Source organism: Herpailurus yagouaroundi, unplaced genomic scaffold, assembly GCF_014898765.1.
Source record: "Herpailurus yagouaroundi ecotype Mexico unplaced genomic scaffold, PumYag 164, whole genome shotgun sequence".
Classification (NCBI taxonomy): Eukaryota; Metazoa; Chordata; class Mammalia; order Carnivora; family Felidae; genus Herpailurus; species Herpailurus yagouaroundi.
The window spans coordinates 48,298,384-48,313,016 of NW_024412405.1; the positions used below are offsets into that span (position 1 = coordinate 48,298,384).

The 14,633-nt window shown below is 39.1% G+C and overlaps 1 long non-coding RNA gene across 7 annotated transcripts in view; it reads left to right on the plus strand.

Moving 5' to 3' along the window:
• Positions 1 to 11,824, plus strand: part of LOC121037880 (uncharacterized) — a 157,119-nt gene extending 145,295 nt beyond the window's left edge. For 5 of the 7 annotated variants that reach the window (XR_005794039.1, XR_005794037.1, XR_005794038.1 and 2 more), the window contains 3 exons: positions 8,701 to 11,014; positions 11,131 to 11,195; positions 11,719 to 11,824. This is a non-coding gene — a long non-coding RNA (uncharacterized LOC121037880). The remainder of the gene's footprint in view (positions 1 to 8,700; positions 11,015 to 11,130; positions 11,196 to 11,718) is intronic. The other 2 variants (XR_005794040.1, XR_005794041.1) reach the window with 2 other exon arrangements.
• Positions 11,825 to 14,633: the final 2,809 nt, after the last annotated feature.

Genomic DNA, 14,633 nt, shown 5'->3' on the forward strand with positions numbered 1-14,633 from the left:
CCTTCCTTCCTTCCTTCCTTCCTTCCTTCCTTCCTTCCTTCCTTCCTTCCTCCTTTCTCTTATACAGATGGGATGTGCACAATATGTCTGAAATGATGTTCACCGAATGGCAATGATAAATATTTTCACTTATCTGTTTGTTTATTCTTAGTTTAACAACAGACATGAAATGTGATTCAATTAAAGGTATTCATATTAACATTTTGTGAGGTTTTTGCTTCTATAATTTTTGCTCTTACTTTCATTGGCCTAAGAGACTGAGTGATTTTGTGCTTGTGTTTCTTTCTTTCTCTCTTCATTTCTAGCATTTAAACATGTTACCTAAGATCTTTGATCATCTTTTATAAATTGTAGCTTTCTTACATTTTTCAGAGACAGTGCAATATGAACAACTTTATCAAGATATTTCCTAGCCTTTTCCATACTCATGAATTGAACACTTTCCTTCAGCCCATCATATTAAATAGAATCTTATTATTTTTGCATTGATCTTTAGTATCTTTCTACTGGTGAGACCTATAAACTAATACCTAATGATAAATTTTAGTAGCTAATGGCTGTTAATATGACAGGTTTAAAAATGACTCTTACTGTTCATCAATTTTTCTTTGCTTATGGGAGTTTTGGAACTGCTAGTTTCTATTTTTGATATATTCTTTTTCATAATATTCTCGAAACAGTTGTACCCATTTATCTTTAGGTTTATACATAAACACATGTCTTAGAGAAAGCATTTTTGTCAGTAAATTAATTTTAAAAGGTTTGATCTAATTTATTCATTTTATATCACTTTTAATTAACTGGGTCCAAGATTGTTCCTTGAATTCAAAGACTAGAAAGTATGAATGCTGTGATAGATTGTAGTATTGTTTCCATTTCTTCACTTTCTTCATATTATAGGTATACACATACATGCTTTTTACTATGTATTATTATAGTACCTCACATAGTCTATTAGGTAGAATTCCTTGTCCACTTAATTTTGGACCTGGCCATGTGACTTGCTTTGGCCAATGAAATGTAGAAGTAAGCTGAAACTTTAAGTGTGTTTCCATTTGTTGCCATTTGGTTTAGTCTCTTGTGCTTTGCTGCCTGCCCCAGGTACTTCTTGCCTCAAAATAATGGGAAAACAAACAAACAAACAAAAAAGAACAGACCTGAACTTTACCTGCAGTTGGAGTCCAGTCAAACACAGAACAATTTAAGTGAGACCAGCCAAGGTCACCCAAACTCAGTTGGCACATAGGGCCATAAATGAAAAGACACAAATGCTTATGGCTGTAAGCCACAGAGAATTTAGAGGTTTTTTTTGTTTGTTTGTTTGTTTTTGTTTTTTTTTTTTCTGCAGTATTAGTGCTGCAATGGGTGATGAGTCTGATCATTTAAAAAATTAGATATCTGGGGCACCTGGATGGCTCAGTCGGTTAAGCATCTGACTCTTGATTTCAGCTCAGGTCATGATCTCCCGGTATCCTGGTCATGGGTGCGAGCCCCACATTGGAATCTGCACTGGCGGTGTGGAACCTGCTTGGGATTCTCTCTCTCCCTCTCTCTCTGGCCCTCCCCTGCTTGTGCTCATTCTCCCTCTCTCTTTCTCTCTCAAAATAAATAAATAAACTTTAAAAAAATTTTAAAAAGCTAGATATCTTTACTTACATTCTAGTTCCCCCCACACACAGTTGAAACACTAAGATCTTCATTCATTAAATTGACTCTTGTATGAGATTCCAGTTGTGGTTCTGTGAGTTACTAGCTCTATGCCACTGAAAAAATTGTCTTGATCTCAGTGAGCCTAAGTTTTTTCTTTTGCAAAAGTTGGATAGTAATATCTTCTCTAAAAAAAAAAAATAATAATATCTTCTCTATAAGACTAAAGATATATGTGAAATAATTTAACACAGATATAGATATTAAATAGGCATTTAACAAAACTGTCATTTAATGTTCACATTGGACTTATTCTTAACTGAGCATAATTTTTGAATGTACTACTCACCACTTTATAAGTTCTTACCTGGGATTTTTGAAAATTAATGCAAATCTCATCATCCATATAACAATTTTAGGTTGAATAAACGCAGACTTCTGAAATAAATTTCACTAAATAAAAAGGCAGGCTTATTAGATCCTACGATTTTTATCATACCATCAGTAAATATTTATAAAATATTTGTAAGGCCTTTGTCAAGGTAGCAGCTCAGACAAGGAAATGCCAAGATACTTATTTTTGTGAATGACACTTCAGTCAAGATGAGACCACATGACATTTCAGATCAACCCACAGCCTATGGAAAACAAAGCCTCGGGAGAGTCACAGTAGAGAGAAAAAAAAATGAGTCATGGATTCATTAAATGGAAGTTAAGTCTGAACCAAGATAACAAAATTATGCACAGATAAGAACCAGTGACTACAAATAAACCATGCGTATGTGAGGTGGTTAGATACATGTTTCTGCCTAGAACGCCACCTATTTTCTGTGCCGTTGAGAAAAAGAGATTAAACTGAGTAAATATTAATCAGTAATGTCCAGAGTGACTGCTACACTTGATTTCAAAGGTGATAAGTCGTGTCCTGCATGTGTACCAGGTGACTCTTAAGTATCAGGCACTATTCCTATAAGGCTTGGTAAACTGGCGAATAAGACAGGATGGCTCTGCCGCCATGGAGTCCACAGTCTGGCATAAAGTTTGTGTTAAAAAAATTTTTTGGGGGGGCGCCTGGGTGGCTCAGTCGGTTAAGCGTCCGACTTTGGCTCAGGTCACGATCTCACGGTCCGTGAGTTCGAGCCCCGCGTCAGGCTCTGGGCTGATGGCTCAGAGCCTGGAGCCTGCTTCCGATTCTGTGTCTCCCTCTCTCTCTGCCCCTCCCCTGTTCATGCTCTGTCTCTCTCTGTCTCAAAAATAAATAAACGTTAAAAAAAATTTTTTTTTAAATAAAATAAAATAAATTTTTTTTCAGCGTATTTCTTGAATCTACATAGCTCTTTCTCGCCTCTGATCAGAACCCTTGCACATGTTTGTGGCTGCTCTTACCTCTACCTGGAAGGCTCTTCTTTTGGCAGTCAACTAGATGCAATTACAAACTGCAATTGTTATAAAGCAATGGAAATGAGTATAGAAATAGAGCGGTAACATGTATGCAGAAACTGGAAGGATGACAAGGAACGAGGCATCTGAGAAGGGATGGAGCAGGACATCTCAGAGAAAAGGGAGCCTTGCCTCCCCTGGAAGTGAAAGGAAACCACTGTGGCTGGTGCATGAAGGGTAAAAATGAGAGCCAGAGCCAGGTCATGCTGGCTTGTGGGTAAGTGCATGTTCCTGAAAAGGGTAAGGATGTTATTGGAGGAGAAGTGAGAAGCTAAGGACGTTGTTTGAAAGGAAAGGAAAGGGGTACGCATCATTCGTTTCCACTTTAAAATCTTACTTTGTTTAAGTGGAGAATAGATTGGGTTTGGGGAAGAGAGAAAATGGGAGAAATCCAGATGACTGGTTAGTGGTGACCAGAAGTAGGTTAATGGTTACAGAAATAGAGGTGGGGATATTTGAGAGATATTTTGGACATAGAGACCCAGCACTTGATGATGGATTGGATGTTAGCAGTGACTTAGGGGGAAAACTTAAAGATGACTTCTAGGTTTCTACAAAGTTGAATAACAGTAGTCAAAGGAGATCACTTTGCAGGCCAGGCTGCTGGCTACAGACATGCTTAGATGACTGATCAGGAATAACATTGATTTAAAGAAGGGCTTTGATCATAAAAACTGAAGTACAGACAGAGCACAGTGGCAGGCGGGACTCAGAGAAGAGAGAGGCACAGACAGGCATAAGTCTAGACAGGTCATGTTCACAGGCTATTCTTAGTCTGGAGACCTGGTCCCACCACCATGTTTCAATACAACACTAGGCACCCAGCAAGGGTGGGAAGCAGCATCAAGGGAGCGAAAGACGTTGCAGAATCAAGCATGGATGAGAACAATTACTGGTTGCATGATCTTGTGTGAATTACTTGAATTACTTAACCTTTTAGAGCCTCCAATTCCTTATTTATAAAATAGGATGAAAATATTTACCTTGTATATTTGTTATGGAGATTAATTGGAGCAATGTTTACAAAATACCTTGCATATAGTAGATGCTTAAAAACGTAGTTCTCTTGGCCTCCCCACTGTGTAAATTAATTCATATCATTGAGAGAGCTCTCACTCATTCAGCTACGTGACTAATCAAATCCTGACACTAAAGGGCTTGGTTCTCGTCCAGCTTCCTTCAAGCTGTGGAGTGCGGAGTGGGGAGATAGGAAAAAGAAAGGAGGGAACTAAATATTATGGTATATTCTAAATCATATAGTGGAGTCTAAATCCCATTTCATTATATACCACATTACATGGTGTTAAATTCTTTAATTTTTATACCTTTGTAGCAACTTTGTGAGAACAGTATTCTATGGTTTCTTTTGTAAATAAGGACTCTTGGGCAGAATTTGGGAGATCTGAGCGAGGTTACAGATCTCCTGCCACAAGAGCCAGGATTGGAACGTGCTGAGTCTGAAAGCTTGCACATTTCTCACTCTACATTGTGCAGCCTCTGCAAAGATTGGCCTTAACACAAGTGAAGTTCCCAAAGGAGGAGACTTGTCATCTACACAATAGCTTTTTTTTTTTTTTTTCCTTTTCCTGGGGTGGATAAGAGGGCTCTATTTGTGGGGAATAGTTTGGGAGGATTTACATCCTCTTTGAATTTGGAAGGGCTGAATCATTCATGCATGGAATTTAGTCATCCTTCTTTATTTTAGACAGGAGAGACTTCTGGGCCCCTGAAAAGTTGTTTGACACCCTAAGATCATTCAGCTGGTGACATTTTGGCATTTTAGCTATTTCAGTTCAATAGTCCTTCAGTGTTTCTCTGATGCCTCAGGCATTTCCTCCTTTGGCTTTTTTTTTTTTTTTAATTGAATCCATGATTCAATCCTACTAGCAGCAATAGTGATTTTTTTCTCAGTAATATGACCAGTAAGAGACACACACACATGCACGCATATCTCCCCTTGGATAGCTAATTGTCACCTCGATTTTGATATGATCAAAATAGAACTCTTAATTTCCCTGCCTCAAATCTGCCCACCTTCCCCTACGGTCTTCCCTTCTTAATAAATGGCAACTCTAGGACATGAACCTCAGCTATCTTCAACTTCTGCCTCTCTATGGAAATTGACACCCAGAGGTCTGTCAGTCCTGTCTTTGAACTGTTGCAAAGTGGAGGCACTGAAATCTCTCAGAAACATCTTTTGCCTGGGCTACTCTGATAACCTCCTGAATACTTCTCTCTCTCCTTCCTCCGGATTTCTTTGTTCCCATTCTTTTCAGAGGAGCCAGACCCGTCCATTCACAAGGGAAGAGGCAAAGTCTGGATGGTGGTTGCCCACACCCTGCTTGATCCAAACTCTGATGACATCATCGCTGACTTTTCTCTCACACCCTCTTTGCTCTAGCACACCAACCACTTTAATACCTCCAACATGCTAACAAACTGCCACCCCAGGGCTTTTCTACTTGCTAATCTTTCTGCGTAGAATTCTCTTCTCCGAGATAGACAAATAGCTTCTTTCTACACCTTGACATTTCTGCTAAAATAATCACCTGGTCACAAAGTCTTTCTTGACCACTCACTATAAAATGGCAACCCTATCCCCGTACTTCAGCTCCCTTTCCTCCATAGCACTGATCACAGCTTAATACTGTATAAGTTTGTTTATTGTTTTCCTCACAACACCCTCCATCTTGCTTTGCATGTATGGTCCATGAGGCAGAGTTTTTTCTCAGATTTGCTTACCGTTGGAATCACGTTTGGCTTGAGCCAGGAATTCAGTTCATATTGGTTGAATGAATAAATTGATGTTAATATTTATGACAGAAATTGTCATTCTTGTAGATTGAGTCAAGGTTCTTAAGTATATTCATTTTAACTATTTTTTTTCTTTGATTGCTCTTCCACCCCTGACCCCTGGCTTTATTACAAGTAACTGTGGCTTTGGTAAGAAATACTCTCAATTTTGGGGAATAGCAATTTCAACAGTAAAACATTAGTATTGAATGGATAATATGAACAAGTCATTTCTGGAAAAATATTGTGAAATAAAATACATCTCCTTAGAGCACATTTCCTTGGTGTAGAATATTTCCTTATTCCCATGCAACACTAGATTCTGTTGCATGTATTTGCTTTAGAATTTCATGTTTATTATATTTGGGAAGCCAGAACTGAATAAAAATGAAAACCTTTTCTAATGCTATCAACAGATAGGTTATCAAGAATTTTTAATCTATTTTTAGTAAGTTTATGGGGCGCCTGGGTGGCGCAGTCGGTTAAGCGTCCGACTTCAACCAGGTCACGATCTCACGGTCCGTGAGTTCGAGCCCCGCGTCAGGCTCTGGGCTGATGGCTCAGAGCCTGGAGCCTGTTTCAGATTCTGTGTCTCCCTCTCTCTCTGCCCCTCGCCCGTTCATGCTCTGTCTCTCTCTGTCCCAAAAATAAATAAACGTTGAAAAAAAAAAAATAATGTGTAGTAGAACCGTTCTCTTTTTTTCTTCCTGATTTAATTCCCATTGACCATCATTTGTGCTGCAAAGATGAAGCTCTATACTTTAGCTTGTCTTTCAGACAAACTAAGACTGTTGTATTGAATTCCGAAGCATGTGCACTTGGAATTAGAAGTCCACTGTCAGTGGAGAGAACCTGTGGTAGCCGTCTCTCACCTCCTCTTCTGTGATGTGCTACAGCTAATCCCAGCCAAACTACTTGAAATGCTTGTTACTGCTGCAATCTCAATGAATTTAGAGTGGTAATCAATTAACAGTAAATAGGTTTCTTTGTCAATTTGGAAGCATCCCAATGAAGGTAAAGAGAAAGTGGAATAAGGTGATAAATAATTTATAGCTGGAGAGAATCCTTAATTCCTTCAGCCCACTCATAGGTTCTACATTATTTTTTAGGGGTAACATGAGACCAATAACCAGAAACCTGGGACACAAATTAACTCTGTTTAAGAAAGAGATTTTTAAACTGAGGGATGTGCCGGTTTTGCTGCTTACACCTGGATTTTATACAAATGATGCAATTGCAAAAGGGCCACTTGTCTGTGACCCTCCTGAGGTCTCTTTTTTTGCCATGTCTCTTGTTATCTTGATTTTCCTCTTGATCTCTCCTCCAGGATTATTTTCAGACTTGCTTGCATCTCATTTTGTACCAGTAAAGTGCATGTGTTAGTGCACACACGCACGATTGCTGTTTGTATCCTCCTCTGGTAACTCTTTTTCTATGTCTCTCAGGGTCTCATCTTGGCTAGGCTTTCCTTTTATTTGTATCTTGACAGCTTGGAGGTGGTTATTAGGACATTTAGAGCTCTGAGGCTTGGATGCCCAGCATGGATGTAATTCCCCATTCGTTACCTGTCTTCCTTCCCCTGCTCTGCCTAGGTATGGGTAATAAAGGCCTGTCTTCCCAGGCTCAATTCCTAGGCCGAAGGGGAATGGGTCGTAATGTTTCAGCAGCTCCTTCCTCCCCAGTGACATCTGGGGATAGTGACTTCACAATGCAGTTTTCCCACCCTCATGATGCACTGATAAAGTCAGGCTGCTGACAAGGAGGTCTGGCTTCTTGGTGTTCTCCTTAATCTTCTGCCCCAGTGCCTAAGTCGAGAGGCTAGCCCTAACTGTTGACTATGGCTCTGGGTCACCCTTTTAGATCCTGGCGGCCCCTTAACAGGGTTTGCATCCCACTTTTGGTTATTTTTGTTTTACATTGTCCTATGTGGACTTTCCTTATCTGGAGCTCTTATATACATCATATTGAGAACTGCCCCCACCTTGAACTTCCTCACTCCACCTTTAGAGTTTGACCTCTATACCAAGTTGAAAAATGAGAACTCCCTGGTCCAACTGAACTTGGTGGTTTTGTATTCTAGAAGAGGGACAGCTCTTTCGTTTTTTCTAGATCTACTCATTCTATGCTAGTTTTAGTGATCTGAGAGCTTTGGGGATTTGGGAGTGGGATTAGGTCTCCATGCTAGTGCATGTCCAATAAAAAAATCACCACCACCCCTAGAAACAGAAGTAGATTTATGTGAAGCTAAAGAATCTTAAATTTCCAGGTCTTTGTTTGCATGGGCCCCTTCCGATGCCCTGGCAGGGGCTTCAGCAATGTGTTCACAGAGACATATGATTTTGTAAATTTGCAAAAGTAAGATATTTTAACTGCAACCAATGATACCCATTGTGTCATTTCACTCCATCTTCCAATCTGTCGTATTTCTACTCATGTCGCAGTGGGCCAGGACGTATTTTTGATCTGGCTAAGTAGAATGTGAGTGAGATACATTTAGTTGCAGTTTACTGGCACAGATTTATGTGCATAGCAATTACTTCTATGAGTAAGCCATGGCTAGTAGGCAGCCTTGAAGGTGCAAAGCTCAGATATCCCTTCAAGAGAACCTGTTGCCATACTTCCTCCAGCCTCCTCACCTTCAGCATCACACCAAAACCGTGCTTTCCCAGGGCTGCCCTAGCCAATGAGTCTGCACGGTCTGAGTTCTAGAGCCGGCCCATTTCTGCCAATTGCAGAATAAGCTGTCTTTGCCCTGGAGCCTCGACTTTCTCAGAGCTGACCTGCAGCCAGTTCTCCTCCATTCTGTCTTTCTTTCTGCAGGTGTCAGGTCCTCCTCACATTCGAAGGGTTCTATCTTCTGTCCTTTCTCTTTTTTATCTTCTATGGGCATTCTCCCTCAAGAAATCTCTTGTACATCGAATTTCAACCTGGTGTCCACCTCAGAGGACACGAACTGACACCATTAAAGATTTCACAGGTGAGTTTGTGTCAGCTCTTTCTTTAAACTGAAGTTTGGCTAATGGGTCTGATGCTAATGATATTCACCCACATCATATTGCCTTTTTATATGCCTAGTGCTCCATCAACCAATCTTTGACTCCTTAACCCGAATTTCAGATTGCGGCCATCTAGTTTTAGTCACTTGCCAGCACCTTGCAATATTTTCCACCTCCCCTCCTGACTTCAGAGCGTTTTTGCCAATGTTCTCATCCACTACCACCCTACCTACATACCACACGCTACCCATACAGATTCTCTCATTCCTAGGGCAAACCTTTGCTTATTATCTTTTCCCTGTCTGAAATACCTTTTGCCCCAACTAGACGTAGGCATATTTCTTATTAATTATTTTGCTGATATGACATTGACAACAGAAACATAAAACTTGTAATATACTATACCAATGAGGGCATCTGTGATAAACTAGTAAATAAGCATCATTAATTCAAAAAAGCATGTAAGATTAATCATTGTTCCAGAAAACTTGGAATGTCCTGAAGTATTATAGGCTATTTATGAAGGAAACTTGATATTTTCTCAAATTTGACAATTATAAAATTAACTATTACCAAATGAGTCGTGAAGCTTATAGAAACTTTTCCAAAATGCTATTATTATTATTATTATTATTTATTTATTTATTTTTACTGAACCATACTAGAGAAAAGACTTACTTATTATCTATTTTCTATTGAATTTGTTGTCCCCAAATTTCATATGTTGAAGCCCTAACCATCAATATGACTGTATTTGGATATAGGGCCTATGGGAAGGCAAATAAAATAAAAATGAGGTCATAAGAATGGGTTGGTAGGATTTGCATCCTCATGAGAGGAGATATCACAGAGCTTGCTCTCTCTTTCTCTTGTTTCCTGTCCTGCCTCTCAGCCATGTAAGGACACAGTGAGAAGGCAGCTAGCTGAAAGCCAGACAGAGGGCTCTCACCAGAAACCAAGCCCTGTCAGAACCTTGATTTTGGGCTTTATAGCCTCCAGAACTGTGAGAAAATTTCTGTTGTTTAAGCCACTCCATCTAAAGCATTTTGTTAAGGCAGCCCAAGTTGACTAAGGCACTATCTTTCCCTTCTTTCTACAGATCAGTGATTTTCAACTGGGTGTGATATTTTTCCTCACAGGGAATATTTGACAGTGTCTGGAGACATTTTTGATGGTCACAACTGGGGGGATGCTACTGGCATCTAGTGGGTAGAGGCCAGAGATGCTGCAAAAATACCTATAATTCATAGGGCAGGCTGTCTCCTCTTCCCCCCTCCCCCCAGCTGCTCCCACCAAAGAATTGCCTGGTGCAAAATGGCAATAGTGCAAAGATTGCAAAGCCTGATAAACCATGCTATAGAAAATCATATAAAATCATGTCTTATGGAGAGGTGATTAAAAAGGATATAGCCAATTATATGGAAAAAGGTATTATAGGAAGATGTTAAGTGGGTAATAAATATATTTTCTAGGTTTTGTTTGTGATGTTTTCATATTTTTAAAACTTATAATTTATACATTCTTCTTTTCCTGAGTAAAAATTTAGTTCTAAACCTGATTTGGTACTCTTTTTTATAAGACATTCCTCAAAATTTTATAATCTTCAGCTCCCCAAATCCTGAATTCACCCAGTTTACTATTATGATTAAACACTTATATACAACACTAGTAAATTTTTATTTCATTATGAGTCTGGACCTCAACATTATAATTTTATTTTTTTGAGTATAGTCTGCCCATCTAAAAATGCTTAGTAAAGTTTAAGGTAAAAGAACATTTTTATAAGTGGAATAAATGCTGTCATTATTGTATATGTAGGCAAGAGATTTGGCCTTTTGCACTAAATCCTCTTTGCCCTTTGCAGAAGATTTTCCTAAGCTGTTAAATAATAGAGCATTCATGCAGTGTATCTTGGGGTCTCTTCTTTAGTGGTGTATGTTCACATGGGAGTCGTCCGTAACTCACCCACATCTTTCACCCCAGTCCTGAAAATTAATTAACACATCATGCCAGTTTTGAAATTTCTCACATATTTCTCGTGATCTCATTATTTTATTTAGGGCCTCCTTCATGCTTCCATTGGACAGCTGAACGGTTTCCTTTGTGGATCACCCAATTCTACTTCGTAGTCTACACAGGTACCCAGATGGTCTATGACCAATCTTTCTATCAAGGTCATCTATCCATCTGAGCATTGTCATTGTATGTTTAAAACCATTCAATGACTTTCCATTTGTATTTCTGTTTGTATCAGAACTTGTTCTTCAGAAGAAATCTCCAGCAGAAGCCCAATGAATGACATTGATCCAACTGCATCAGGTAAAGGGCCAGAGCCTCCCCTCCTTAAACCATCTTTTACCCCATATCCTTCTCTGTGGTCCCTGGGGCACCTTCATGGTACACATGTATGACTGGAATGACAGTAATAATTTATCATGCAAACAAGCATACTTCTGAGAGTGAATGGTAAGATGATTGCTAGTTATGCTGGGATAATAGGTGAAAAGTGAGGCTGTCCTGGGCATACTGGAATGTATGAACGCTTAGTGTTTATTAAAATATAATTTGCAGATCTCATCTGCAAATCAATCCAATCAACTTGGCTTGCAGATTTCTGGGCCACAATCTGTATCCAGGGAATCATAATCTTGAGCACACGGGAAGTGCACAGGGTGGCTCTAGAAGGACAGTTGCCACTGCTCTATAGCAACCTCAAACTGATTTGCTAACCCTTTCTGGCTGTCCCAACCATGTCCTGTGTTCTCCAAACACCACTGATTGTAGAGATTGTCTTTGTGTACATTGCTTTTTCTTTCTGGACAGCTTTCGTTTTCTATTTCAGAGACTGTCAACCTCTCTGGGACCCATTTCTGTGCCCCTCAGGCAGAGTTGAGTGCATTCCTCTATCGTCCAATAGAACATAATGCATTTTATTGCTGACCTTATCTTTTTTTTTTTTTTTTTTTTTTAAAGTTTATTTTATTTTTGGGACAGACAGAGACAGAGCATGAACGGGGGAGGGGCAGAGAGAGACGGAGACACAGAATCGGAAGCAGGCTCCAGGCTCCGAGCCATCAGCCCAGAGCCTGACGCGGGGCTCGAACTCAACGGACCGCGAGATCATGACCTGGCTGAAGTCGGACGCTTAACCGACTAAGCCACCCAGGCGCCCCTGCTGACCTTATCTTAATGGATTATTGTTACACTATTTTATGTATCTTTTTTTTTTTTTCATTAAATCGTGAGCTTCTCAAGGGTAGGGACAATGTATTACTAATTTCAGAACATATCCCATAACTTGGCACATAATAATTGCCCAGTAAGTGGTTGATGAATAAATACGTTTAACCTCCAACTATCCAACAATTTATTTTTACTGAGTGATTATATTATTATGTTGTTTAGAAAAGTATTTAAATGAATGTATGGACATTAAAGTTTTAAATCCAATAAATATGTTTGAACGTCTTATCATAAGGCATTTTTGAATCAGAAGGGGTGTAGAAATCCCTTAGATTTCTACATTTTACAGATGAGAAACTGAGGCTCAGAGCAACACATCAAAAATAGAGCAAAGATGCATCTCTAGATCTGAGGTGACAACAAAAGGCTATGTTCCTTACACTTTTTAAATCCCTTCCCTAAGAGGTAATGCCTGGCACAAATACTGGGGCTATGTACTGAATAACATTATTATGTCATAATGTTATCGGTTGGATTCCTTAGGAAGAAGAGTCTGAGATGGAATTTAGCTGGCAGGATGTTTATTAAGGAGCACCTTCTAGATGAACACCTGTGCAATAGAAGGGAAAAAAAGCAGGACTGGGCAGAGAAAGAGGTTGAGCTTCAATACGGTCCTAACGGTGGTCTCTGTTGATCCCAAAAGAGCTCCAGAGCCAGAATAGCCCTTCGTGTGGTCCTTAGCTGAGTTAGGATGGCCAGCACTTCATATCCCTGTGTTGAATGAGGGCCAATCTAGAAAAGGTGTGACCTTGGATGAGGCACTTCTCTGCATTTGCAGTAATTCCTCATAGGCTGAGAGTCAAGGGCTGTCTACTGGTAGCACTCCTAGCATCTGGGCATCAAGCTGTTCCTTGAAGGGAGAATCTAGGCAACAGAGCACAGTGTTTCCACAGTAAGCTTTCCTAAGGACAGATTTTTATATGGATACAGATGAGGATTCAGGTCTGAATCAGGTAAACTCAGTTAACAGAGGAGCTGGGGTTGTCAGTTGGGTCTCAGTTCACAATGCAGTTGTGTGTATAGTGATACATAGTAGCAAATTTATGAGAGCCTTCTGAAATTCTGAAATTCTTGCTGTGATCTTTTAGAGACTTTCTTTGTCTGGGGCGCCTGGGTGGCTGGGTCCGTTGGGTGTCCGACTTTGGCTCAGGTCATGATCTCAGGGTCCATGAGTTTGAGCCCCGCGTCGGGCTCTGTGCTGACAGCTCAGAGCCTGGAGCCTGTTTCAGATTCTGTGTCTCCCTCTCTCTCTGACCCTCCCCCATTCATGCTCTGTCTCTCTCTGTCTCAAAAATAAATAAACGTTAAAAAAAAATAGAGATTTTCTTTGTTAATATGTTGGAATATATGTAGAATTTTAGTGAATTCCTTTTAGCATGTATTGCTGAAAGTTTTTCCTTTTCAATTATTATTTGATATCTTAAACTTCTTAATATAAAATAAGCTTTTCTTATATTACAAAAATGAATCTTGGAGTCATGGTGAAAATTTTGAAAATATGTTGAAATAGATTTCCTAAGATTTTACTTAAAATTCTTTAAAAAAAAATTAATGTTTATTTATTTTTGAGACAGAGAGAGACAGAGCATGAATGGGGGAGGGTCAGAGAGAGAGGGAGACACAGAATCTGAAGCAGGCTCCAGGCTCTGAGCTGTCAGCACAGAGCCCGACATGGGGCTCAATCTCACGGCCCGCGAGATGGTGACCTGAGCTGAAGTTGGACACTTAACCGACAGAGCCACCCAGGCACCCCTTATTTAAAATTTTCAAATGCATATGTATATGTGAAGTTGGCCTGAATTCCTATTTTGCCTATTTTTATATTTAGATATTAAGATTATGCAAAAAATTATAAAATAAGCTGGAAAGCTAATCATGTATTTTTATTCTATACAGAAGGATTTATAAAGTATGATACTTTATTATTTTAATTTGGTACATTTTTGCCAAATGATTCGCTGATTAACTTTTAAATTCTTCCCATGATTTCTGAGTCTTCTGGGTCGATTTCACTAACTGCATTTCCTAGGAAAAAAATGTATAGTATGTTGATATTTTTAGAGTGTTAGCATAGGCTGATACATAGTATTATTTTTAATCACCTCTGTACTGTACCATATACCCTTTCTCATTCTAAATTTCTGTATTCGGATTTTATTTTAAATTACTCTTTTTTGGAAAATAGTTATTTAGATTGATTTCTTTTATGTCCAAAGAACTGCTTCTTACATTAATTCTACTTTTTAATTTTTATTTTAAATTGTTAATTTATACATTTAAAAATGAATTAGTTTCTTCTGATTTTCTTAACATTGCTTTGTTGTACCTACTTTCTAATTTGTGTAATTCAAGATTCAGTTAGCCTTTTTCTCCTTTTTTTGTACAAAAATGTTCATATTTATTCATAACAGCAAAAAAAATGGAAACAATCAAAATGTTCATCAATAGGCACATGGCTAAACAGATTCTGGTGCATCGACACCATGAAACAGCACCCAGAAGAAAAAAAGAGGA